Consider the following 10,279-nt stretch of genomic DNA (forward strand, 5'->3'; position numbering starts at 1 on the left):
CAAAAGCACTCACAAACTTCTACAGATGCACAATCGAGAGCATCCTGGCGGGCTGTATCACCGCCTGGTACGGCAACTGCTCCGCCCTCAACCGTAAGGCTCTCCAGAGGGTAGTGAGGACTGCACAACGCATCACCGGGGCAAACTACCTGCCCTCCAGGACACCTACACCACCCGTTGTTACAGGAAGGCCATAAAGATCATCAAGGACATCAACCACCCGAACCACTGCCTGTTCACCCCGCTATCATCCAGAAGGCGAGGTCAGTACAGGTGCATCAAAGCTGGGACCGAGAGACTGAAAAACAGCTTCTATCTCAAGGCCATCAGACTGTTAAATAGCCACCACTAACATTGAGTGGCTGCTGCCAACACACTGTCATTGACACTGACCCAACTCCAGCCATTTAATAATGGGAATTGATGGGAAATGATGTAAATATATCACTAGCCACTTTAAACAATGCTACCTTATATAATGTTACTTACCCTACATTATTCATCTCATATACATATGTATATACTGTACTCTACAACATCGACTGCATCCTTATGTAACACATGTATCACTAGCCACTTTAACTATGCCACTTTGTTTACTTTGTCTACATACTCATCTCATATGTATATACTGTACTCGATACCATCTACTGTATGCTGCTCTGTACCATCACTCATTCATATATCCTTATGTACATGTTCCTTATCCCCTTACACTGTGTATAAGACAGTAGTTTTGGAATTGTTAGTTAGATTACTTGTTGGTTATCACTGCATTGTCGGAACTAGAAGCACAAGCATTTCGCTACACTCGCATTAACATCTGCTAACCATGTGTATGTGACAAATAAAATTTGATTTGATTTGATTTGATTTGACAGACCACACGAGGGGACAGCTTTATTACAGGCCATTCTGTTTCTAACTATCTTCATCTCCCCCAGAAACAACAGTGACAGACCACACGAGGGGACAGCTTTATTACAGGCCATAGTGTTTCTAACTGTCTTCATCTCCCCCAGAAACAACAGTGACAGACCACACGAGGGGACAGCTTTATTACAGGCCATAGTGTTTCTAACTGTCTTCATCTCCCCCATAGAAACAACAGTGACAGACCACACGAGGGGACAGCTTTATTACAGGCCATACTGTTTCTAACTGTCTTCACCTCCACCATAGAAACAACAGTGACAGACCACACGAGGGGACAGCTTTATTACAGGCCATAGTGTCTCTGTCTTAATCTCCCCCATAGAAACAACAGTGACAGACCACACGAGGGGACAGCTTTATTACAGGCCATAGTGTCTCTGTCTTAATCTCCCCCATAGAAACAACAGTGACAGACCACACGAGGGGACAGCTTTATTACAGGCCATAGTGTCTCTGTCTTATTCTCCCCCATAGAAACAACAGTGACAGACCACAAGAGGGGACAGCTTTATTACAGGCCATTCTGTTTCTAACTGTCTTCATCTCCCCCAGAAACAACAGTGACAGACCACACGAGGGGACAGCTTTATTACAGGCCATAGTGTCTCTGTCTTAATCTCCCCCATAGAAACAACAGTGACAGACCACAAGAGGGGACAGCTTTATTACAGGCCATTCTGTTTCTAACTGTCTTCATCTCCCCCATAGAAACAACAGTGACAGACCACACGAGGGGACAGCTTTATTACAGGCCATTCTGTTTCTAACTGTCTTCATCTCCCCCATAGAAACAACAGTGACAGAGCACACGAGGGGACAGCTTTATTACAGGCCATTCTGTTTCTAACTGTCTTCATCTCCCCCATAGAAACAACAGTGACAGACCACACGAGGGGACAGCTTTATTACAGGCCATTCTGTTTCTAACTGTCTTCATCTCCCCCATAGAAACAACAGTGACAGACCACACGAGGGGACAGCTTTATTACAGGCCATTCTGTTTCTAACTGTCTTCATCTCCCCCATAGAAACAACAGTGACAGACCACACGAGGGGACAGCTTTATTACAGGCCATTCTGTTTCTAACTGTCTTCATCTCCCCCATAGAAACAACAGTGACAGAGCACACGAGGGGACAGCTTTATTACAGGCCATTCTGTTTCTAACTGTCTTCATCTCCCCCATAGAAACAACAGTGACAGACCACACGAGGGGACAGCTTTATTACAGGCCATTCTGTTTCTAACTGTCTTCATCTCCCCCATAGAAACAACAGTGACAGACCACACGAGGGGACAGCTTTATTACAGGCCATTCTGTTTCTAACTGTCTTCATCTCCCCCATAGAAACAACAGTGACAGACCACACGAGGGGACAGCTTTATTACAGGCCATTCTGTTTCTAACTGTCTTCATCTCCCCCATAGAAACAACAGTGACAGCACCGTCAACAAAAACAGAAGGGATCTGTTGCAGCTCTGTAGAAGCCTGGGTCTGTACTTTGTCAATGGTAGGTTTACAGGGGGACTCTTTGGGGAGATTCACCTACTGCTCACCTCTTGGCCAGAGCACAGTAGACTATATGATTACAGACATTAACCCTTTCTCTCTCAGCTCATTCACTGTCAAGCCACTAATACCCCTGTCTGATCACAGCCAAATTGCGTTGTTCCTCAAAAGAACAGACATGGAAACAACCAGACATTCACAGCCCAGTAAGCTGTACAACATCAGAAATTCATACAGATGGGCCCAAATCAGCACAGAAGAAAAGCAGAAAGCAACCTGTAAACAAAACAACAGATAACTTTCAGGGCACCACATTCACTCACAGAAAAGAAGGCATCAATCTAGCAGTAAAAAACATCAACTATATATTCAGGCAAACGACAAAAAAGCACAATTGAAATTGATTAAAAAACTAAACTAAAAAGATCACAGATGACAACTGGTTTGATGCAGATTGTAAAATTATAAGGAAAAAACTTAGAACACTATCCAACCAAAAGCACAGAACCCAAATAATGGTTAATTAAGCCTTCATTACTGTGAGACTTTAAAACTCTATAAACGTAACACTCAGAACCAAAACAACACAGTACAACAGCAAGCAGCTGACACTAATTGAGGAGTCCATAAACACAAACAACTTCTGGCAAAATTGGAAAAAAACTAAAAAAATCTAAACAAGAGGAATTAGCGATACAAAATGGTGACATATGGACAACCCATTTTAAAACCCTCTACAACACTTTTCAACTTGACACACACGCAGAACAATGTCAAATTCATGAGAAGTTGAATGGATTAGAGAAAGCTATGAAGGACAATCAAAACCCACTGGACTCCCCAATTACTGACCAGGAGCTCTATAAGAAACTTCAGGCTCTCACATTTAAAAAGGACCTGATGGCATCCTAAATGAGATGCTCAAACTCACTAGTGCAAAAGGTCAATTGGCTATATTAAAACTGTTTAATTTGATCCTGAGTGTAGGTTATTTCCCTGACATCTGGAATCAAGGACTCATAACCCCCCCAATCTTTAAGAACAAAGATTAATTTGACCCTAACAATTCCAGAGGCATTTGTGTGAACAGTAACCCGGGGAAGGTTTTCTGTAGTATTATAAATGTAAGAGTTCTAAACTTCCTTAATAAGCACAATGTCCTGAGTAAAAGCCAAATTGGAATTATACCAAAACATCGCACGACTGATCATATTTACACCCTACACACCCTGATAGATAAACATGTCCGCCCAAATAATACCAAAATATACTGTCACGTCCTGACCTTAGTTCCTTTTTTATGTCTCTAATTTAGTTTGGTAAGGGCGTGAGTTGGGGTGGGCATTCTATGTGTTGTTCTATGTTTTTGTATTTCTGTGTTTGGCCTGGTATGGTTCCCAATCAGAGGCAGCTGTTTATCGTTGTCCCTGATTGAGAACCATACTTAGGCAGCCTTTTTTCCTACTATGGGTTGTGGGTAGTTGTTTTCTGTGTTGTGTTGCTGCACCTTTACAGGACTGTTTCGTTGCACTCTCTTTGTTATTTTGTTTCGTGTTTCTGTTCCAATAAATAACATGAACATTGGTCCGATCCTTCATACTCCTCGTCAGAAGAGGAGGGAAACCGTTACATATACACTTGCTTTATCGACTTCCAAAAAGCATTCGATTCTATTTGACATACAGGACTGTTCTACAAAGATATTGAAAGTGGAGTAGGGGTAAAACATATGACATAATTAAATCAATGTATACTGGCAATACACGCAGTATTAAAATTGGCATGAAAATAACAGAATTCTTTAACCAGGGATGGGGCCTTCGCCAGGGTTGCAATCAATCTGAGCCCTGCACTCTTAAATATTTACATTAACGAATTGGCCACTATTCTAGAAAAATCCTCAGCCCCTGGTGTTAGTCTCCACAATTCAGAGGTTAAATGCCTACTCTTCGCAGATAACCTATGCCTGCTGTCACCCACAGCACATGGCCTACAGCAGAGCCTGGACCTGCTACAGCAGTACTGCCAGACCTGGGCCCTGGAAGTAAACCCCAAAAATACTAAAATAATGATTTTCCAGAGAAGATCCAGATCTCAGGGAATTAGACCAAAGTTCTCAATTGGAACAAATATATAGTGTACTGTACACACTACAATTATTTAGGTTTAAAAATAAGCTCAACTGGACTCTTAATGAGGCAGTGAATGAGCTGAGGGAGAAAGCTCGCAGGGCATTCTACGCCATTAAAAAGCTAATTCAAATTGAAACACCTATTAAAATTTGCCAAAAACTAATTTAATATGTAATTGAACCAATTGCACTTTATGGCAGTGAGGTGTGGGGTCCACTTGCAAAACAATATTTGATAAAATGGGACAAACACCCGATTGAAACCATTGGGTTCTGTAAGATTATCCTACATGTCCAGAGGAAAACTACAAACAATGCATGCAGGGCAGAATTAGGCCAATATCCACTAATAATAAAAACTCAAAAAAGAGCAATTAAGTTTTGGAAACATCTAAAATACAGTGACTCCCTCTCATATCATTACCAAGCCCTGCAATGCCGAGAGCTGAGCAAAGAAAAGAGTCCCCTCATCCAGCTGGTCCTGGGGCTGAGTTCACAAACATGTTCTACTAACACACTGAAGCCTCAGGACCAGAACATCCAATCAATCAGAATAAACCAAATTACAACACTGTCGAAACAAAACACAGGCACAAGCACAAAGCAAAATGCAGTGCTATCTGGCCCTAAATCGACAGTACTCCGTGGCTAACTATTTGACCATGGTTACTGATCAAAACCTTAGAAAACCTTGACAAAGTACAGGTTCAGTGAGCACAGCCATGCCAATGAGAAGGGTAGACACAGGAAAACCTGGCTCCCTGTAGAGGAAAGGCTGTGCAACTACTGCACCACAGCAGAACCTGAGACAGAGCTGCATTTCCTGACAAAATGTCAAAAATATAAAACAATTAGAGTGCCATTTCCCCAAATGTGAAACCCTTTCAAAGACCTCTCTGATGAGATTAGGCTGCCCGTCCTGTTGGGAGAGGACACAGAGAGCTGTTGGTTGGCAGCACACTACATTGCTGCCTGCCATAAGTTGAGGGACAGTGTCTGACAGACCAATCAATCTGCACATGTACTATACTGTATGCTTATTGTTATTGTTCAATGTATGGTTATTTTGACCCTTGGTTATTATTGTTACTGTTGTCCCATTTACAATTTGGATTCTCATTATTTTTCATTTTGTAAATATCCAAAGTAACCTTTGGCAAAATGTACATTGTTACATCATGCCAATAAAGCTAATTTGAATTTAATTGAACTGAGAGAAAGAGAATGAGGGATAGAGAGAGAGAGAGAGAGAGAGAGAGAGAGAGAGAGAGAGAGAGAGAGAGAGAGAGAGAGAGAGAGAGAGAGATCATGAAAAAGCTTGTAAACCATGACTATGTAGGGCCATGTGTTTTGGATAGTTATGTCATGTGACCTAGACCTCTATTTAAAGCCTTTTCAACAAACTGTCACCTTTTCTTTTTATGTCAGATGATCCGCCACCATCCTAATTTCTGGAAGAGGCTTCAAATGAAGGTAAATATCAAGGTCATGTGATGTGACATCCCAAAACACAGGGCCCTCCATCATATATACCGGTCTCATTCCTTTCCAGTTTGGAACATTTTCCCCCATTCTCAGCAGATTCAGTTGATCTAAAAATCGATTTTCCTCTGAAGCTGCTTTCTCCTTGCTTTCATTTCTACCCAGTCCTGGCAGGGGGATCTCAACCCAATTTTACATTTTCTGTGCAATATAGCTTGGGGGTAAATGTATACTATTTACTCTGAAGACCAAGTCAATGGCCTCCCTGAGTTTGGAAGGATGGGAGCTGGATCCGTGGCCGAGTCATACCAAAGACTGTACAAACGGGATCTGGTGTATCCCTGTTTGGCACTCAGCAGTAGGGAGATAGATTGGGTGTAAGGCCCTGTGATAGATTATCATCCAGGGGGTGTACATATACACTGAGTATACTAAACAGTAAGAATACTTTCCTAATACTGAGTTGCAATCCCCCCCCCCTTCCTTGGGGCAATGACAAGGTGTTGAAAGCTTTCCACAGGGAGACTATGTTGATTCCAAAGCTTCCCACAGTTGTGTTAACTTGGCTGGATGTCCTTTGGGTGGTGGAACATTCTTGATACACACAGGAAACTGTTGAGCATAAAAATCCCAGCAGCGTTGAAGTTCTTGACACAAACCGGTGCACCTGGCACCTACTACCATACCCCGTTCAAAGGCACTTACATTTATTGTCTTGCCAATTCATCCTCTGAATGGCACACATACACAATCCATGTCTCAATTGTCTCAAGATTTTAAAATATTTTTCCTGCATCTACATTGATTGAAGTGGATTTAACAAGTGACATGAATAAGGGATCATAGCTTTCACCTGGATTCAACTGGTCAGTCTATGTCATGGAAAAAGCAGCTGTTTTTAATGTTTGTATACTCAGTGTACACCAAGCTGACTCACGTCTCACTACAGAAACAGAAGATTGGCTCTTATGATCCATTCCGGCTCACACAAACCATGGCTCTTGCAAGATTAATACTGTTTGCTTTGGAACTATCATCTTGCCAAGGGTGAGTTATATTTGGCATAAGCTTGCAAAAGTTAGGATTGTTCAAAAAAATTAAGAATATAATCAAAAAAGGTTGTTGAAGTAGAAGGCCTTATCTTTGGTTTAGAGACCTTGAGCCCAGAGTTACACAGACTAAACTCCTGTCCATTAGTTTGTTTTTACATACCAGACCCAACTGACCTTTTAGTACAGAGTTAGAGCCACAGAACTAACGGACAATTCCATGACAGTGGGAGGAGGAAATATTTTCGGTATCTCAGATTGATCTGGAAATTCTCACATATAAACTTCATTAGGAGGAAGGATGTTGGACATGCTTTTTATATTTGTGTCACAAACCATTTTTGAGAAAAATCATTATGAAAGTGGCCATTTTAGGTCCTTTTTAGACACATGGCCCTGTAAGACCCTATGATCTGTCAACCGTACATGATACAGACAACATCTTGGAGTCATTATACTGTCAGACCCTATGATCTGTCAACCGTACATGATACAGACAACATCTTGGAGTCATTATACTGTCAGACCCTATGATCTGTCAACCGTACATGATACAGACAACATCTTGGAGTCATTATACTGTCAGATCCTATGATCTGTCAACCGTACATGATACAGACAACATCTTGGAGTCATTATACTGTCAGACCCTATGATCTGTCAACCTTACATGATACAGACAACATCTTGGAGTCATTATACTGTCAGACCCTATGATCTGTCAACCGTACATGATACAGACAACATCTTGGAGTCATTATACTGTCAGACCCTATGATCTGTCAACCGTACATGATACAGACAACATCTTGGAGTCATTATACTGTCAGATCCTATGATCTGTCAACCGTACATGATACAGACAACATCTTGGAGTCATTATACTGTCAGACCCTATGATCTGTCAACCGTACATGATACAGACAACATCTTGGAGTCATTATACTGTCAGACCCTATGATCTGTCAACCGTACATGATACAGACAACATCTTGGAGTCATTATCCCTCTAGTGGTGTGGGGGCTGTGCTTTGGCAAAGTGGGTGGGGTTATATCCTTCCTGTTTGGCCCTGTCCGGGGGTGTCCTCGGATGGGGCCACAGTGTCTCCTGACCCCTCCTGTCTCAGCCTCCAGTATTTATGCTGCAGTAGTTTATGTGTCGGGGGGCTAGGGTCAGTTTGTTTATCTGGAGTACTTCTCCTGTCCTATTCGGTGTCCTGTGTAAATCTAAGTGTGCGTTCTCTAATTCTCTCCTTCTCTCTTTCTTTCTCTCTCTCGGAGGACCTGAGCCCTAGAACCATGCCCCAGGACTACCTGACATGATGACTCCTTGCTGTCCCCAGTCCACCTGGCCATGCTGCTGCTCCAGTTTCAACTGGCCTGGGCCCTAGGACCATGTCCCAGGACTACCTGACATGAGGACTCCTTGCTGTCCCCAGTCCACCTGGCCATGCTCCTGCTCCAGTTTCAACTGTTCTGCCTTACTATTATTCAACCATGCTGGTCATTTATGAACATTTGAACATCTTGGCCACGTTCTGTTATAATCTCCACCTGGCACAGCCAGAAGAGGACTGGCCACCCCACATATGCTCTCTCTAATTCTCTCTTTTCTTCTCTCTCTCGGAGGACCTGAGCCCTAGGACCGTGCCCCAGGACTACCTGACATGATGGCTCCTTGCTGTCCCCAGTCCATCTGACTGTGCTGCTGCTCCAGTTTCAACTGTTCTGCCTTATTATTATTTGACCATGCTGGTCATTTATGAACATTTGAACATCTTGGTCATGTTCTGTTATAATCTCTACCCGGCACAGCCAGAAGAGGACTGGCCACCCCACATAGCCCGGTTCCTCTCTAGGTTTCTTCCTAGGTTTTGGCCTTTCTAGGGAGTTTTTCCTAGCCACCGTGCTTTTACACCTGCATTGTTTGCTGTTTGGGGTTTTAGGCTGGGTTTCTGTACAGCACTTTGAGATATCAGCTGATGTACGAAGGGCTATATAAATAAATTTGATTTGATTTGAATTTGATTATACTGTCAGATCCTATGATCTGTCAACCGTACATGATACAGACAACATCTTGGAGTCATTATACTGTGAGATCCTATGTCTGTATCATGTACGGTTGACAGATCATAGGGTCTTACAGGAGACGTGTCTAAAAAGGACCTAAAATGGCCACTTTCATAATGATTTTTCTCAAAAATGCTTTGGATTACAAATGTAAAAAAAACATTTAAAACATCCTTCCTCCCAATTAAGTTTCTATGTGAGAATTTTCATAACAATCTGAGATACAAAAATATTTTCTGCTACCGCTGGTGTGGAACAGTTAGAGGCTCTAAGCCCATTCTAGATATTATATTTCTATGGTTGGTACAGAGTTTGTTTCTTCATACCCAGTAGATGCGGTCTCCTGAGAGAGAACAGCTGTTTTCATCATTCTGTCGTTCGTACTCAAACTCTTTCCTAATGTCCGTCTTCAAAGCAACCCCCTCTGTCAGTCACACACAACTCCACTGGAACAATCCATGATGGTAGCCTGAGAACTCCTCCATGTCCTTGGATCCGTTCTCAATCTCCCTTTTCTATCTCACACTGTGTTCCTCTCTATCTTTATTTTTCACACTCTAGTCCCGCAGTTTTCAAAAAGTTTGGTGACAGGAAAAGTATTCTCTCTCTCTCTTTTACTCTTTCTTTCCCCCTCCCCTCTTTCTGTGTCTCGACTTCCTGTCTCTCTGAGCGGAGTTGCTTTCAGGAAGAGGTAGACCAGTGTGGTCAGCCTGCCGCCCTCCTCTCCTGCACTCCTTCCCCCTTCACACAGCTAGCCTTCAGGACTGCCAAGAAGATCACAGATCTTCTAAAAAAACGGTTCAAGCCCTCCCTCTCTTTCTCCTCTTCTTGTCCCACTTCTCTTTCTCACACACACACTTGGTAGTTATTCTCTCTCTCTCTCTCTCTCTCTCTCTCTCTCTCTCTCTCTCTCTCTCTCTCTCTCTCTCTCTCTCTCACTAACACACTTGGCAGTTCTTCTCCCTCTTTCACACACTTGGTAGTACTTCTCTCTCTCTCACACACACACTTGTTAGTTATTCTCTCTCTCTCTCTCTCTCTCTCTCTCTCTCTCTCTCTCTCTCTCTCTCTCTCTCTCAATTATATTCAATTCAAGGG

At 42.6% G+C, this 10,279-nt stretch overlaps 1 protein-coding gene across 1 annotated transcript in view; it reads right to left on the reverse strand.

The window, feature by feature from the left end:
• rin3 (Ras and Rab interactor 3) overlaps positions 1-9,997 on the reverse strand; it is a 34,211-nt gene extending 24,214 nt beyond the window's left edge. The window contains exon 1 of the mRNA XM_046367307.1: positions 9,508-9,997. The gene's annotated coding sequence lies outside the window, so the exon portion shown is untranslated. The remainder of the gene's footprint in view (positions 1-9,507) is intronic.
• Between the last annotated feature and the right edge of the window lie 282 nt (positions 9,998-10,279).

Source organism: Oncorhynchus gorbuscha, linkage group LG10 (genome assembly GCF_021184085.1).
Source record: "Oncorhynchus gorbuscha isolate QuinsamMale2020 ecotype Even-year linkage group LG10, OgorEven_v1.0, whole genome shotgun sequence".
In the NCBI taxonomy this organism is placed as follows: Eukaryota; Metazoa; Chordata; class Actinopteri; order Salmoniformes; family Salmonidae; genus Oncorhynchus; species Oncorhynchus gorbuscha.